Source organism: Silene latifolia, chromosome 9 (assembly GCF_048544455.1).
Source record: "Silene latifolia isolate original U9 population chromosome 9, ASM4854445v1, whole genome shotgun sequence".
Classification (NCBI taxonomy): Eukaryota; Viridiplantae; Streptophyta; class Magnoliopsida; order Caryophyllales; family Caryophyllaceae; genus Silene; species Silene latifolia.
Genome location: NC_133534.1, coordinates 24150272 through 24169110, shown reverse-complemented (window position 1 = coordinate 24169110; position 18839 = coordinate 24150272).

The window sequence follows — 18839 nt, the reverse complement described above, 5'->3', positions numbered from 1 at the left end:
CTCTTGTCCTATTACTATCTCCCACTCAATGCAAGGTGTCTTTCAGGTCGTACTTGCAAGTGATCATATCGAGAGTGGTTTCCTCGTTCTGGAGAATAACTGATTGACCGGAATTATCTACCATAGATACCTTCCGAGCGTGGCCACGCATTTCCAGTTCATTACTCCTCGAGTGGCCCTGAGATATTGTTATAACCCTGACAAGGGGTGGACAATTTCTATCGCACTTATTCCCTTCGACTAGCCACAGCCATCATAACCCAAAATATGCCCATTTGACCCCATTTACGAAGGTCGTAGTAACATAAATCAAAGTTGATCTGAAACTGTGCCACCTTAGGCGAACAGTCTTTAGTCAAAAGAATCGACTCATTAGAATTCTATAGTAGCTCTCGCCACGACCAGGCTATATAAATTTGCCAGAACTCTATAAGCGGTCATTAGCCCGACAAAGTGTTCCTAACAGTCTGCCTATGTGATCGAATAGTCATTCTCATATGACTCTATGGCACTTAAACTTGCCATCAATCGCATCACACTCTAGTCACTTCGAGACGTCACCTCATACAAGTGACTATGGGCGATTACTATGTCAATTTAGTTCACTTTAATGGGGTTCAATCTTGTCTCCACAACCCATTTGAATATGACAAAGTAATGGAAAAATAAAAGACAAATGTGATTATGCATATGATCAAATAAAACAACTCTTTTATTTCATATCAAAATCTAACATAAAACTGGCATGCGTTTAAGTCCCATGGACGCAACATGTCCATCATGCTTAGCCTGCGATAAAGGCTTGGTGAGCGGATCAGCTATGTTATCATCCGTCCCAACCTTACATATCCAAATTTCCTTTCTATCAATGAAATCTCTAATTACATGATATTTTCTAAGTACATGTCTTGATCTATTACTAGACTTTGGCTCTTTGGCTTGGAAGATTGTCCCACTATTATCACAATAGAGAGTGATGGGATCATTGGCGGTAGGTACTACTCTTAGACCTTCCGTGAATTGCCCGATCCACACAAACTTCCTTGGCGACTTCGATCTTTGCAATGTACTCACCCTCCGTTGTTGAATCATGATCCACAGACTTCCTTGAAGCTTCTCCAGCTAACAGCACCACCATTGAGCATGAAAACAAAACCAGCTTGTGATTTCATGTCATCTCTATCCGTTTGAAAACTTGAGTCCGTGTAACCGTTAACACGGAGCTCGGTGTCTCCTCCAAACACTAAGATAGAATCCTTAGTTCTTCTCAAGTACTTAAGGATGTTCTTGACGGCTATCCAGTGACTCTCACCTGGATTTCCTTGATATCTACTCGTCATGCTCAAGGCATACGAGACATCAGGACGTGTTTATATCATGGCGTACATGATTGATCCAACAGCGGAAGCATAAGTGATCAACTTCATGCGTTCAACATCATGGGGTTCGGTGGGCGATTGAGACTTGCTCAATATTGTCCCACTTACCATAGGTACCAATCCCCTTTTGGATTTGTCCATGCTGAAACGTCGAAGAATCTTATCAACATAAGATTCTTGACTTAGTGCCAATATCCTCTTGGATCTATCTCTATGGATCCGGATACCTAATATGCATTGTGCCTCTCCTAAATCCTTCATTTGGAAGTGGTTACCTAACCACTTCTTAACCGAAGACAACATTGGAATATCATTTCCAATGAGTAGTATGTCATCGACATACAAGATTAGGAACACAACATTGCTCCCACTAAATTTCATGTATAAATATGGTTCCTCAACACTTCGAGTGAAACCATTCTCTTTTATCGCATGATCGAATCGATGATTCCAACTTCTTGATGCTTTCTTAAGTCCATAAATGGATCTCTTAAATTTGCATACTTTGTTAGGATTTTTAGATTCAACAAAACCTTCGGGTTGTATCATGTACACCTCCTCTTCTAAATGCCCATTTAGAAAAGCGGTTTTGACATCCATTTGCCATATTTCATAATCATGAAATGCGACAATCGCTAACAAAATCCATATGGATCTTAACATGGCAACGGGGGCGAAGGTTTCATCATAATGAAGACCTTGGACTTGGGTAAATCCTTTTGCCACTAGCCTGGCTTTGTAGACATCATCATGTCCTTATAGGCCATTCTTGACCATGAAAATCCATTTGCATTGAAGAGGTCTTGCCCCTTTAGGCAAATACAACAAGTTCCAAACTTGGTTTTCATGCATAGAATCCATCTCAGACTTCATGGCTTCAAGCCATAAGGAGGAATTTGGACTAGAGATTGTGGCTTTGTAGGTGGAGGGCTCGTCACTTTCTAAAAGCAACACATCGAGTGTTCCATCTTCTTCGATAAGTCCCACATATCGATCGAGATGGCGAATAACTCGGCCCGTTCTTCTAAGTGGAGGAGGGACAACCGTGCTAGACGACGAAGGAACATCTTCTTGCGTCTCTACCTCGGTTTGTGGCTCTTGAACTTCATCAAGTTCAAAATTTCTCTCACACTGTCTCTTAGAAATAAATTCTCTTTCTAAGAATACAACCTCGCAAGACACAAACACTTTATTTTCTTGAGGTTTGTAGAAGTAATATCCTCGAGAGGTTATGGGGTAACCTACAAAGATGCATTTTTCGGATCTTGGGGCAAGCTTGTTGTCGGTCTTTGCCTTGACGTAAGCATCACATCCCAAAATCTTCATATAGGATATATTGGGAACCCTTCCCGTCCACATCGCATATGGAGTCTTTTCGGTTGTCTTTGTGGGACTATTATTCAAAGATCAAATTGCGGTTTGAATCGCAAATCCCCAAAACGAGTTTGGTAGCTCGGTTTGACTCATCATTGATCGAACCATATCAAGTAGGGTTCGATTTCTCCTTTCGGCAACACCATTGAGTTGTGGTGTTCCGGGTGGACATAGTTGTGATATTATGCCACAACCTTTCAAGTGTGAATCGAATCAATGACTAAGATATTCTCCACCACGATCGGATCGTAGTGTTTTTATCCTTTTGTTCAATTGGTTCTCTACTTCATTTTGAAATTCCTTGAATTTCTCAAAAGCTTCACTCTTATGCTTCATTAAATAGACATACCCATGTCTACTCAAGTCGTCGGTGAAGGTTATGAAGTAGTCATAATTTCCTCGAGCGGTGATACTTATTGGTCCACACACATCGGTATGTATGAGTCCCAACAGTTCACTAGCTCGTGTTCCTTTTCCGCTAAAAGGATTACGAGTCATCTTGCCAAGAAGGCAATATTCGCATGTTCCATATGATTGAAAATAAAATGGTCTAATCACATTAGTCGAAATTAATCTTTTGATGCGATTCTCGTTTATGTGACCTAATCGACAATGCCAAATGAACGATTCATTTAGATCACTTGATTTGAGTTTCTTTGATTGAATGTTGTAGATGTCATTAGTTGGATTCGAGGTTTGTAAAATGTAAATGCCATTAATGGAAGGAGCTTGGCCTATAACCAAGTCGTTCTTTGAAATAATACAACGATTGTTTTTAATGACAAAACAAAAACCGTCCATGTCTAACATGGCGATAGAAATAATGTTTTTAGAAAGTGTAGGCACATAAAAACAATTATGTAAATACAATTCAAATCCATTAGGCAAAGCTAATACATAAGTCCCCTTGGATTCGGCCGCTACTCGAGCTCCATTTCCAAGGCGTAGATCCACATCTCCTTTGCTAAGCCTCTTCGCGTCTCTTAACCCCTGTAAATGATTACAAAGGTGAGAACCACAACCGGTATCCAGTACCCATGTCGTAGTGGAAGTATAATTTACATCAATAACATAAATTTCCTTAGGAATTGTACCTTTTGGAACGATGATTCCTTCCCTTATATTTCGCAAATATATAGGACAATTCCTAAGCCAATGTCCCATGCCATAGCAATAATGGCATTCATCTTCAACTTGCTTGAAGTTTTTCCCTTTCTTTCCCTTCTTCTTAAACCTTTTGCCCTTAGAAGCAAGAGCTTGATTGCTTGAGCTCCCACTAGTTTTGGCATCTTTCTCTTCCAAAGATAAAGATCCTATAGATTTTATGAGGCGATCTTTCTGAGACCGGCTCACAAGAGATCTTGTAGTAGTAGGTGGTCTAGAAGAAGTGATGAAGTTTATGTTTCCATCCGAACCTATCCCAAAATGAAGTTCTCTAGTAGTGTCGAAATCATTGTTGAAGCAAACGTCGTCAAAAACATTGTGGCAAGACTCAATAGTTATCGGTGTAGTAGCGTTTGATGGATTCATTGTAATGAACTACAAGTATGGAGGAAAAGGAAATATTAACATTTGTCTTTTTAATCATACATGTAAATAATTTAACAAGATATGAGCATTTATATAGTGACCTCTACCCAACTATAATAAATGATTCCAAGATCTAAATTCATATTAACTTGGGCACGGTAGGGCCGATTCATCCCTTATCAATATAACTCGGTGGATTAACTCTTTAATCGATTCTAGTTTTAGAATTCTTGGTCGATAAAATTACATTAATATTTATCTTTAGCCCAAAACACACCCGGCAATGGTCGAGAATACTTTTGTTGAGTTCAATCCAAATTTCGAATAAATGTGTCCATGATCCAAATCCACATCAACTTGGGCACGGTAGGGCCGATTCATCCCTTATCAACATGAATTCGGTGGATAGACATTTATCACCCACTTCCCCTACGTAACAAGGTTTGTACCCCGGTATGGCCGAGCGCACTCCCTCATGAAATAGGTTTTCATGGTTTCTACTTTTTGGTAAGGCTAAGTCTCAATTGTTTATTTTAGCGAGAGGTCATGTCAATTTATTATCTATCACGTTTTAAGTGAACTAAAGCGGTGAACTACGATAATTGTAATTGACACAGTCGATAAACTCGATTTAAAATGCATGTTTAGTTATGGCGATTTAGCGATGCATGCAACATATAAATAAAATGCAAAGCTTGAAAATAAAATCCTAGTATGGCCTTCCTAAAAATAGTAAATCTAATAAACTATTACAAATTCGGAAACCAACTCCTTTGGTCCCTTGAACTTCGGTCTTGGCACGCACTTTAAGGCAACACTTTCTTTGATGGATCGCCTTCTCGAGTGGCACCGTCTTTAAGGAACTCCGGAATAATTAAATTACAAAATGAATTACATAATTTCCTATTATACATTTGTAATTAAAATAAAATAAATCTATTAAATTACAAAACGGTGATACGAGATCACAATAATTACAACCGAATCGATATTCCCATATATTTCGGGTAATACCAATTAAAACTAAGGCCATACTAAGTAAAATTACATAATTCAAAAATTACATAAAATTAAAATATGACAATCATAAATAAAATGCAGCATTATAATATGTATGAACATGCTAGATTTTATGCTAAATCGCCTTTAAAGAGCCAATATCGTATATTTATCGGTTTTCATGGATTTGCGTGATTATAACTTGTTAAAATCACAATAATTACATAAATTCATATTTATGTACAAGTTAATTACCCTAACCATATTAGGACTCAAAAATTAGTCTCCACTAACATTTTGACAATAATTAACCTTGATTTCTTAATATTGTTCATAAATGGACCTAAAAATACAAAAAATATGCTATAAACTTCAAATTAAATTATAAAAATTTCAAATAAATTCGAAATTTGAAATTTAAACTCATGAACATTCTGAAAAAATACCATGACACTCATAATGTTCAAAACTTAGGTTAAAAATTTTGAAAATTTATCGAGAAAAACAATGTTGCGGTTTATCGATTTTTAACAATTATGACCATAAAAATATGAGAAAAAATATTTTTATCAACTTTTCACTTTTAGATCTGAAATATAAGATAAAATGCAACATCTGACATTTTTTCTTTAGTCATGAAGTATGTTTTAGTATTATTACCAATTATAGTCACTATTTATGTGATTTTTCATCAAAAATTCATAAATCATGCATAAAGACTTCATTATAGTCAAATATTTTACACACATTTTGTAAAATTGCATGTGACAACATACTAAATTTTCATGACCAAATTCGAAATATAACTCATATTAACCTATTTACCCATTTAAATACGATTTTAACTTAAAAAATCCATATTTCGAGCAAAACAACTCAATTTATCATGAAACTTTACAAGTAATCAGTAGATAATATATGTGAAAACATATCCAAAAACCACTAAAAAATTCTAAGTTTAGCTATTTTTCGTCCAAAAATGACATTTTTATCATAAAAATCACATTTTAATGTCAATATTATAAAAAATGAACAATAAAATCCATAAATAAACCAAAATGTCCTAAAATCACTTAGGACCAGAAACTTTTAACATGCAAAGTTGTTTTTAGGTTTATCTTCATAAATCCAAATTAATTAGTTTTGTATGTTAATCTTATAACTCGGAAAAACTATAAACCGATTTGCATGCAAACAACCTAAAGCTCTGGATACCGCTTGTTAAATTTATTAATCTCATAAGTTTACATATTCATATATGAATCAAATTTATTTAGTCATAAAATAAATGCTAGATCTTATGCATGCAAGCTAAAACAAGATAAGAGAAGAAATCATCAATCTTACTATGTGATTTCGGATTAAAGGGCACCAACAAATTCACCTATTTGTTAGTTCTTGAGCTTTACTTAAAATGGATGAACAAGGTTCAAATTAGAACCTCTGCCAGAAGCATATACCCAAAGAAATCTCTTAATAACTTATATATTTATGAACTAGTAAAAATATAAGTTTTACTTAAAATATGACATAAAATACTAATTTTGTTCTCTTGTAATTTTCGGCCAAGAGAGGAAGAATTTGAGAGATTTTATTTCTCTAAGTTTTCACAATTGTAGAGAGAAACTACTATTTTCTTACACTAGAAAATATGTTATTGAAGTAGTGTGAATAATAGAGGAAAAACTCTATATTTCCCTCTTAGAAAAACAGGTGGGGAGGGGTGTGGTGAGCCAATGCATGGTGCTCATTTTCTTCCCAAGAAAGTAGGCTTGCATGGCTACAATTAGGTAGCTAATCATTTCATTTTCCACTTAAAATAATTAACACAATTTAAACCTTATACTCCCCTTATTTTCGGCACATATGACATAAAATGGAAGGTCCATTTTATTTTGTCATTTGTCAATTGTAACATATGTGACATGTTACTTGACATGTGAAATTGTAATGTGTTTTTAACATATTAAAAATCAACATACTCATAAAATATGTCATATACAATATTGACTAGTAATTCGTAATTACTTGTACCAAAACGGTTTATCAAATTATAAATTACAACGTCTTGTATTTATAATGAATTATTCATTCAATTTCAATTTCAATTTCAATTGTTTCGTAAACAATAATTTTATTTAATTAATAAAACAATTCGATTACTTAGACAGTATCCAATTTAATCGAATTATAATAAGACACGTTAATCTTACTCACAAAATCATCCGTCAATTTTAAGTAATTTAATTAACTCGTATCGGCATACGATTAATTAAATAATCAATTAAGAGTATTTCCATATAGGTATGACCTAAGGGGATAAACTAATCACCACCGTCGCACGACAGTAATGTTAAACTCTAGTCAACCAATCATTACCGATATATGTGGACCAGTTGACTGTAAAACATTACATCCCACATGTATTCTTAAAATCAGATTTAAACATGTGATCATCATGATCGACAGTTGTGATCGCATTATTGTCAGAGGACACATATTCCAACAAAGATATCCAATTTTCTCTTTAGACTCCTCATACTTAGATGTCATTTCATTGAGACGTTTGTTTAGATCAACGAATTCCTTGAATCCTTGGTGAAGGTTAGATCTAGAGGTACTACATTCGGGCATACCCTTTTGAAGAAAGGTAAGTCTTTCATGAAGGACCTCTATTTCTTTCTTGAGACTGACTACATCACCTTTTAGACACTCGTTTTCATTGACCAAACACTTAACGTTCTCATTTGACTTGTCTAATTCTTTGTTGGATGCAACAGTTCCAGACACTGTTTCTCTTAAGTCTACAATCTCAACTACAAGGTCATACACTTCATTTTCGAGAGCATATTTGTCCTTTAAAAGGTCATCACGTTCCTTGGTTAGTGAGGAGACTTGCATCACCAAGGTAGTATTGACATTTTCAAGGTCAGAGACGTCTGTGGGGGTCATCTTAAGACGCTCTAATTCTTTAGTCAATTGTTTGTTCAATTTGTTGACTGATACCCGTCGTGAGGTGTCAAAAATAAAATTTATAATTTCCAACTAAAACTATAGCTAGCGGCAGTCGGGTCGAACCACAGAGAGGCAGATGTAAATTCTAGTTGTTTAAATTCAGTCTAAAGTAACGAATGTGGGGGTTGATTTGGTTTGATCTATAGCTAAGAATAAATAAAGACAATAAACTAAAAAGACGGATTAAACAGATAAAGAAGGGGTACTAGGATGGTCGGTTCATTAAAGCTTCGGCGGCAGCATACTAAATCGGTCTGAATCAAACACAAGTGAGGCGGGAAACAAGAGGTCCTCTCGGTCCACTCTTAACAAATAGCATCTTTCGATCTCGCTATAGGTCCCTAATATCACTAATACTGACTCTCGTCCTGAAAAGTGACTAACGGTCTAAACTATACCTATCTTTCGATCTCAGCACAGTTTAGTCATTTTAATTGGTGGTCTAACAACTTTCCCTATCTTTCGATCTAATGGGTCAGTCATAAATTAAGCATCTAACTAGTTGCATGCATTCGATTCGTTAAATACAACATTAAAATCAATTAAAACGAAGGGTAACCTCACGAGGTCAGTCGATCGACCGAGAATGTCAGTCGATCGACTAACACGCGAATCAGGCCGTGTTCAATACTTTGCCGCCTACGTTATAATTCGCCTACATCCTAGCACAAACTATTTAGCTACTCATACTGAAAGTGATAACAACAATAATACTAGGGCAATAAAGTATTGAATTCATGAGTAAAGCGGTAAAACAAACAATTAACATGCAATAATAAGATGGTTTCGGGAATCTAACTATCAATTCTATACTAATAACGAAATAGAAGTAAATTGAAATAGGGCAGAGTAATACCAAGATTGCAGAGGAACGATTAAGAACAAGAACGAAATCCCAATGCTAACAATATTCCAAACTAACCCTAATTCTAAAAACCGTATGTAGAAAATTAATGTCAAAACTGAATGTGAAACTTGGATCAAAACTGGATGTCAAAACTGAATTCCTAGGTTACGTTATATAGCAAATAACGTAACATTATTTCCTAAACCTAACATAACTTTGGGCTTCAAGATTCACGGTCTTTTAATTCTCGTCTGGAATAGCAACCTGGTCGATCGACTGCTAGGACTGGTCGATCGACTGGTCTTCAGTAAACAGTAGCTTCTGGAACCCGATGGTTGGTCGATCGACTGAAGGTAGCGGTCGATCGACTGCTTGAGCTGCTACTTGACTTCTTTAAACTCGTGGATTTGTCTTTTGGGCCTTGAATTGCGCACCAAGCTCGTTCCTCGGGTGAATACTTCACGTCATATGCAACGCAGGATACTCAGGGACGGATTTAGCTCGATTTCCGCTGGATTCTTCACATTTCTGCAACAATGTACAAAAATACGGAAGTAGACGGAAATAGGGAGAAATGTAGCATAAACTACATAAATGAGCGCTGAAATGCGTGTAAAATGGGATGTAAAACATCATATAAAAGACACGCATCAAACTTCCCCAAACCAAACCCTTGCTTGTCCCCAAGCAAGAACTAGACTCGATCTAATGACCTAATGGAACGAGTTCAATCTCAGAGCGAATTGCAACATGTGAAGCCTAAACCATTTTAATGCTTTAACCAACAATCAATTAGCAATGCGAATCATGCAAACGAGTTATGGAGTCGTTAAAAACATGCTGAACCGTCAACTGTAGAGACTTATCAAATTGGACTCTCACGGGTCGCTCAAATCACTCAATAAGTACAGGTGAATATATGTAAGATAGAAAGAAGTAATTGTAATGACGCTCACCTAACTACGACCTATAAGAACATGCCTGCAATATAACATGAAAGCAATCTCTACAACCGTACATACGCATTCCAACCAACAAGAGACCATGACACATGCCGAGGTATATATGTGGATATGTGAGGTATGGGTAAGAAGAGGCAAAACATTTATGGTAAAGTGGAGGTACAGGTGATCAAGCTAGTACCAAAACGGAACCAAATGGAAACATCCAACTTCTTGCTCATAAACAAATGGAACGGTGCTATAGCAAGCACAAATCTCACAATCTCCAAAATAGTAGTAATCAACCAACTCCCCATAAGATATACATGGAACATGGGAGAAAAAATCGCCATAAGATAAAGGATTGAATTATGCGAATTGATTTCTTTCTCTTTCTCGAATCTCGGTCGATCGACCTATAAGGACAGTCGATCGACTGCTTAAACAGTATAGAACTCTTTTTTTTTTTCTTTTTCGAATCATTTTTCTTCATTTTTCTTTTTCTTTTTTTCTTCTTTCTTTCCTTCTTTTCATCTTCCCAATACTATCTCAAACATGAGCATATGCCACCAAAAATGAGTAACAACCCCAAGAACACAGACTACTAGCTTGACAAAGGACAGGCTAAATGTAGGATGTAGTAATTAGGACAAAAAGGGATATTTTTGGCAGTGTGGAGTTCATGGGCAAAAATGAGAAAAGGGAAACCTCTACCACATGTGTCAACTAACCACAGACTGAATGCGTACAGGTATTAAGCAGATTAAGTTCATATTTATGCACATTTAAGTGACATGTCTCATAAGGAGTACTATTACTCACATTCCTAAATAAACCGGTCATAGATGTCACCAGTTATAAGCTCTAGACCTCAGAAAATGATGTAGCTTGCCAAAAATCTAAGTCAAGTCTCAAGTTCAGCAAAAAATTTAACGAAAACTCGTAGACTATGCATATACGATTCTACTAATAACATGTCAATTTAGCAAGGTTCAGGCAAAACAGGTGCAAATGCTATATCATCCTTGAAATACTACCGTTCCGACTCGACCTATATGCTAAAATAAACGTGCATTTGATGGAAATTTTTTTGAAATTTTATCAATTTTTTTTTTTTGATATTTTCTGTATATATGAGAGAAATGAAATAAACAATGCAAAACAAAATGTAAACGTGAATACAAGCAAATGATATGCGACGCAAAACCCTTCCCCAAACCAAATCGCACAATGTCCCCATTGTGCAAAATCATGTAATGAAGAGAAGAGAAATGGGAATTTGCGGGAAAATGAAATAAATAAGACATGAAGTGAAAATCGGGAACTTACAAGACTTTAAGCGCAGCAAAGGAAACCTCCCCAAACCAGCGTGAGCTAGGAGGTTTCAGTAGCCAGCAGTGCTACTAAAAGGTACCTGAAAGACAAGCAAAACCACGCATAAAACCGAGAAAACAATTTTGAAGCGGTAAAATTGTGCATAAATGAGAAAATAGAAGAAATAAATAATTTGACGGAGAGAAAAGTGGAGTAGAAAGCTCCCTTAAGTCCGCATATCGACCAAACACAGCAGGGGAGAGGTCGTGAACAGGTACAGCAGCGTCCTCGGTCGATCGACCAACGATGGCAGTCGATCGACCGATGTGTCAGGAACAGTAGCTCCTGGAAAGTGCATCTCAGTCGATCGACCAATGTGGCCAGTCGATCGACTGAAAGTACTGCTGTACTCCTTATTTCTTCGTATTTGCTCAATTACTTGAGCTAATGAGGTCTAAAAACCTGCAAGTGCACAAAAATACGCGCCCAAAATTTGCGCAAAACCCAGAACAAAGTCTCAAACGTATAAAATCCTAAGCAAGCAAAATAAAATGCGTAGTTTTCGCGCACACAAAAGCAATAAAAATTGTCTAACAAAAGCAAATGAAATGGAGTTTATAAAGAGTTCGATCAACTAATAGTTGATCAAGAATGACCACGGTATGGCCCACTTCGTCGGCTTCTGGCTACTAGAAGTAGCCTCAACGGTGCTTATTTGAGCAGCTGCACCCTTCTTAGCTTCTACGTCCGTATGGCTCAACGGATCAACATTCTCATCATCTCCCCAGTCAAGGATCTCTTCGGGCTAGTCAGAATTCAAATCAGACTTTCTGGCTTTGACCGGCTCGTCATCAACTACCTCATCGATTCCATAGCTCAGGCAACTAAGACCTCCTCTTTGAATGATCGGCTTCTTTACACTGAACAACTTGCAAAGACTTCCTTCCCAAACCAGCTCCCGCAACATCTAAAACAACAGATTCTTCCTCCTTTTGCTCCCATGCCTGGGCGGAGGGGTTAACACAGGAGTGATAATAGAGACAGGCAATTCAGGAAGCACAAAGTACGATTTCTTTTCAGAAACCGTATTACAAGTCACAGACCACATGGGGTCCTTTTTCTTAGCAGGTTGGGCAAAGACAATAGAATGTTTTCCCACTTTTAAAGTCAAGGTTCCTAGACCGACATCTATGACTTGCACCAAAGCGGTGTGCGAAATGGCCTACCCAAAATAATGGGTATATGAGCATCCTCGGGCATGTCAAGTACAATAAAGTCAACGGGAAAAAGAACTTCCCTATTTGGACAGGGGATGTCCTCTAAGACCCCTATTGGTGGACCGCAGATCGGTCGGCCATCCGAATCTGTCATATCATCACTGCGAACCTAGTCAATTTAAGCTTCCTAGCTAGACTCAAAGGCATGACGCTTATGCTGGCTCCTAAGTCACATAATGCCTTCTCAATAGAGAAGGTACCTATATTGCAAGGAAAGAAAAAAGCTACCCGGGTCCTCTAGCTTATGGGGTGCGGTGTGAGACAAGTAAGAGCATGACTCTTTAGTTAATGCGACAAAGTGGACATGTTCAAGCGACTTTTTCTTTGACAGAGTTGTTTCATGAATTTAGTGTATGCCGCACTTGGTTAACTAACTCAAGGAAGGGTACCCGTACATTCAAGCTACGAATAACTTTTTCAAATTTACTTGAAAGATACCCGTTCCTTTGTTGGCACTAGTCTCTCTGGATATGGGGCTGTAAGAAGTACCTTAGCCCTCTCCTCTAAGTTGCGCATGCCGGCATCCGTGGACTTAGGCTGGAAGTCCACTGCTTTCTCCTTGTTAAAGCTCGAATCCTCCTCAGACCGTCTCAAATGTGAGCCATTAATCGTCATCGGATCGAACTTCGGAATTGGGACGGACCCATCAGACTCGGTCCGCCCTAACACTTTCGGAGTCGTCGTGCCCCGAAACAAATAGTCCCTCAAGTTATCGGGCATCGGAGGACGAACAATCTCGCTATCGCAGATAATCTTGGTCGATCGACCACTATCCTCGCCGATCGACCAAGGTGTACATTCCTGAAGCTGTTGTAACCCGCATATCGATCGATCGACCAAGGTGTATCGGTCGATCGATCGATATAACTGGTACACGCCTTTTTCTTTGAATTATTCGTTTCAGCTTTCTTTTGACTCGGATCTGCCTTATTCTTTTCAACAGCATCCTCGACCATGGCAGGCCCCTTCAGGGTGGACCCACTCCTCAACGTGATGGTGTTTAGGGTCTCTTTTTGGTCGGTAAGTGTCCCGGAGCTCGAGAGGTACTCTTACTAGCCAATTGAGCAATTTGGCTCTCTAGTAGCTTCATCCCGGCCTCTCTTGCTTGGGACTCCTTCATCAACAAGTTCTTAAACTCAGCAAAATCAGAACTATGGGATTGTTGTTGTTGCTGCGGCACATAAGGAGGCTTCTGATATTGTTGTTGCTTTTGATGAGGGGGCACATAGGGTTGCTGCTGCGGAGGTGGAGTTGGATTTAGGACATTCTGGCTACTCCACCTCAGGTTGGGATGAACATTAGGCTCATAGTAGGTGTTTGTCTGCCTATAGTGTTGAAAGGCAGCACAAGACTCAAAAGGACTAGGGCAATTCTTCGAAACGTGTCCCTCAGCTCCACACCTTTCACAGACGAAAGGACCGTCTGACACATCATTTACTTGGTACATCCCACCTTTAGAAGCTCCTCCCAATTCATATTTGTCAAATCTCGCAGTGAGAGCTTCAAGTGCAGCAACAGAGGAAGATTCAGCAGCTCTCCTCTGGTTCCCTCTGGAATTCCCATATTCAGCCTTGTGGGTGGCTAGATCGTCGATTATCTTCCACCCCTTGGTCTCTCCCAAGTTCTCAGCAAATCGACCATTGGCTGCAACATCTAAAATAGCCCTCTGATCGTCATACAGCCCATTATAGAAATGATTGCACAAGCTCCATTTTTCGAAACCATGGTGCGGTATGGTTCGCACCAGCTTCTTAAATCGGACCCATGCCTCGTGGAAGTTCTCATCCGGCCCTTGTTTGAAACTTGTGATTTGGGCTCTAATAGCAATCGTCTTAGAAGCAGAAAAGTACTTCTTGTAGAATGCCAATGCCAAGGAATTCCAGTCAGTGATCCCATGAGCAGCTCGATCCAGATCTCTATACCACTCCCTTGCAGCATCACGAAGGGAGAAGATAAACATGGTCTCCTTGATCTGGTCTTGGGTCACACCGGCTGGTGGGGGTATGGAACAACACTAGTCAATAAATGTTTCCATGTGCTTAGCTGCATCTTCATTTGCAGCTCCCCCGAACTGGTTTCTCTCAACCATATTAATGTATGAAGGCTTTGGTTCGAACTTCCTGGCATCTCCTGGTAATTCGAACCCCTTATATAAATTTGCAGCTGTCGGCTCAGAATGACTAGCTATACTCGCTTCCTCGGCCATGACTGGAATCTCTGGAGAAGTGACTGTCTCGGTACCAAGAAGTGGAAACGGGTGAAGATCAGGGGTCTTCCTCGAACAGCTCGTTCTCGTGATAGCTTGACAGAGTACTCAGCTCTTCCTCTGTCGGTAATACCCTTTGTGTTCGTCTCAACTCGCGCAAAGATTTCTCTATCTCAGGATCAAATGGTACTAGTTCACCACCCTGTGACCTGCGCATAAGAAGAAACTACAAAAAGAATATAAGAAAAGTTTAAGGAACAGAAGTCCCTTAAACTAAGAAAGACTAAAAATAAAACAACTAAAATTAGAACTATTGCCTCCCCGGCAACGGCGCCAAAATTTGATACCCGTCGTGAGGTGTCAAAAATAAAATTTATAATTTCCAACTACAGCTATAGCTAGCGGCAGTCGGGTCGAACCACAGAGAGGCAGATGTAAATTCTAGTTGTTTAAATTCAGTCTAAAGTAACGAATGTGGGGGTTGATTTGGTTTGATCTATAGCTAAGAATAAATAAAGACAATAAACTAAAAAGACGGATTAAACAGATAAAGAAGGGGTACTAGGATGGTCGGTTCATTAAAGCTTCGGCGGCAGCATACTAAATCGGTCTGAATCAAACACAAGTGAGGCGGGAAACAAGAGGTCCTCTCGGTCCACTCTTAACAAATAGCATCTTTCGATCTCGCTATAGGTCCCTAATATCACTAATACTGACTCTCGTCCTGAAAAGTGACTAACGGTCTAAACTATACCTATCTTTCGATCTCAAAGACATTTAGTCATTTTAATTGGTGGTCTAACAACTTTCCCTATCTTTCGATCTAATGGGTCAGTCATAAATTAAGCATCTAACTGGTCGCATGCATTCGATTCGTTAAATACAACATTAAAATCAATTAAAACGAAGGGTAACCTCACGAGGTCAGTCGATCGACCGAGAATGTCAGTCGATCGACTGACACGCGAATCGGGTCGTGTTCAATACTTTGCCGCCTACGCTATAATTCGCCTACGTCCTAGCACAAACTATTTAGCTACTCATACTGAAAGTGATAACAACAATAATACTAGGGCAATAAAGTATTGAATTCATGAGTAAAGCGGTAAAACAAACAATTAACATGCAATAATAAGATGGTTTCGGGAATCTAACTATCAATTCTATACTAATAAAGAAATAGAAGTAAATTGAAATAGGGCAGAGTAATACCAAGATTGCAGAGGAACGATTAAGAACAAGAACGAAATCCCAATGCTAACAATATTCCAAACCCTAATTCTAAAAACCGTATGTAGAAAATTAATGTCAAAACTGAATGTGAAACTTGGATCAAAACTGGATGTCAAAACTGAATTCCTAGGTTACGTTATATAGCAAATAACGTAACATTATTTCCTAAACCTAACATAACTTTGGGCTTCAAGATTCACGGTCTTTTAATTCTCGTTTGGAATAACAACCTGGTCGATCGACTGCTAGGACTGGTCGATCGACTGGTCTTCAGTAAACAGTAGCTTCTGGAACCCGATGGTTGGTCGATCGACTGAAGGTAGCGGTCGATCGACTGCTTGAGCTGCTACTTGACTTCTTTAAACTCGTGGATTTGTCTTTTGGGCCTTGAATTGCGCACCAAGCTCGTTCCTCGGGTGAATACTTCACGTCATATGCAATGCAGGATACTCGGGGACGGATTTAGCTCGATTTCCGCTGGATTCTTCACATTTCTGCAACAATGTACAAAAATACGGAAGTAGACGGAAATAGGGAGAAATGTAGCATAAACTACATAAATGAGCTCTGAAATGCGTGTAAAATGGGATGTAAAACATCATATAAAAGACACGCATCATTGACTCTCTTTACTTCATCATAAGCCTCAGAGGTGACAGTGACGCTGTCAGTTGCTTTTAGTTCATTTTTAAGGTTAAAGTTCTCTTGAGCAATTTCCTCAATCTCATTTTGCATGACTTCAAGTTTATCATTTTGAAACCGACACTTATCAAAAAGTTGGTCAAGAAACTTACATACTTTCTCTTTGGAGTAAGTTCTAGCCTTGGCCTTTAGATGATTTACCTCATTGTCGGAATCGGATTCGGAGTCATCGGGATTAGCCATGAGGCATCTAAGGTGTTCGTTTTTTGAAGTTTTTAAGACTTTGTCCTTAAGATGACTTGTAAGACACATTTTAGCCTCTAGCTCCTCCTCGATGAGTTCCTCATCTTCCTCGGAGTCGGACATTCCCCGAATAGCACTCATGACTCTATGTTTGTAGTCCTTCTTAACCTTATCTCGTTTTTCCTTAGATTTGATTTCATCCCACTTGGGACATTCTTTAATTTGGTGAGTTTTATCACCACACTTAAAGCATCCCACAGTGGAATTAGATCGTTTCTTAGGAAAGCGTTTTTTCGAGTAATTATTATTGAACCTTTTATTTCCTTGACCATTGACTAACCCGGCTAAATTCCTAGAGAACACAGCAAACTCGTCTTCCTCCTCATCTTCTCCATCACTTGGAGAGGATGTGAGGGCGAGACTCTTTCCCTTTGAGGACTCACTAGAATGCTTATCGAGATTAAACTCGTGAGCCATTAGTGATCTCATTAGTTCATGAAGAGATAGGGTTGACAAATCTTTGGCTTCCTCTATGGCGGTAACTTTGGGTTGCCACTTGGAGGTTAGACTACGAAGGATTTTTCGAATGATGTCCTCGGACTCGAAATTCCTTCCTAGACTTTTTAGCTCATTAATAATACAAGAAAAAGTGAAGAAAAGCTATTTATGGACTCGTCCTTTGACATTCTAAACATCGCATATTGTTGTATGAGAAGGTCAATACGGTGTTTTCTAACTTGGGAAGTCCCCTCATAAGCAAGTACAAGAGAATCCCAAATTGAAAGATAAGTTTGCTAAAGTCTGAAGATAACAATGGTTCTGACTGTTGCTATTCATTTCAGCGTATGGAGTACAGGCTACAGACCGAATGTGACAGTATGTGGAACTGTTACTCAAGAGTTAAGCAAAGAATAAAACTAAACAATATAAAAGCAGCGGATTAAAGAACAAATGAAGATCAAACACGAGATTTTTGAATTGGTTCGGCAAGAACTCAAGTGCCTACGTCCAATCTACTTTTTATTGATTAATTTTAGTGATCTATTCCGACTACTAAAAAACCCGTACAATAAAAAGACCAACAACCTACTCCGGTTGTGACACAAGTTCAAGAACTACTCCATCCTAGAACAAGATAACTCGCAACCTACTCCGGTTGCCAAAGAGTCAAAGGACTACTCCGTCCTAAACTCTACACACTAACTTAGAACGTTTTTATGGATCAAGTTTCCACGGACTGATTCTTTAACAAGAATTGATATGGACAACTTTACAAGATCAAACGGTTCATAAGTGAGAGAGTTTAGTACTTTAAAGCAACAGTGGCTATGATTGTAACACTTGAAGACGTTTTAAAGCTTTGCAAAACAATGGCACGGTTTTTAAACTTTGAAAACAATTTTTGCAAACTTGATTAAATTCTCAGGAAAAGTCTTGAGGAAATGATGAGATGAGGCACTCCTTTTATATAGAGGGCAAGCAAGGTGGTTGATTTAGGGTTTTGAAATTCAATGGTCATCACATGTGGTGAAGACCAACTCTTCCCCAAACTTGCACAAAAGAAGGTACTCTTTCAAAAAGCAAAACAAGAAAAGAAGGTTTGTAATTAACCAAAAGAAGCCTTTGGTTTTTCAGAAAACAAAGAGTGGAAAACAAGTCACGTGATGACAAGCTTTCACAAAAATGGCAAAAAGCAATCCTTGTTTTACAAAAGACTAAGGAGTCAAATTGGCACAAAGAGGAAACAATTTGAATTGATAATTAACTAAACCTTTTTTCTAGAAACCCAAATCCTTAGAGAAAAATCTGAAAGTTATCTTTTAAGTCCAAGTCACTTTT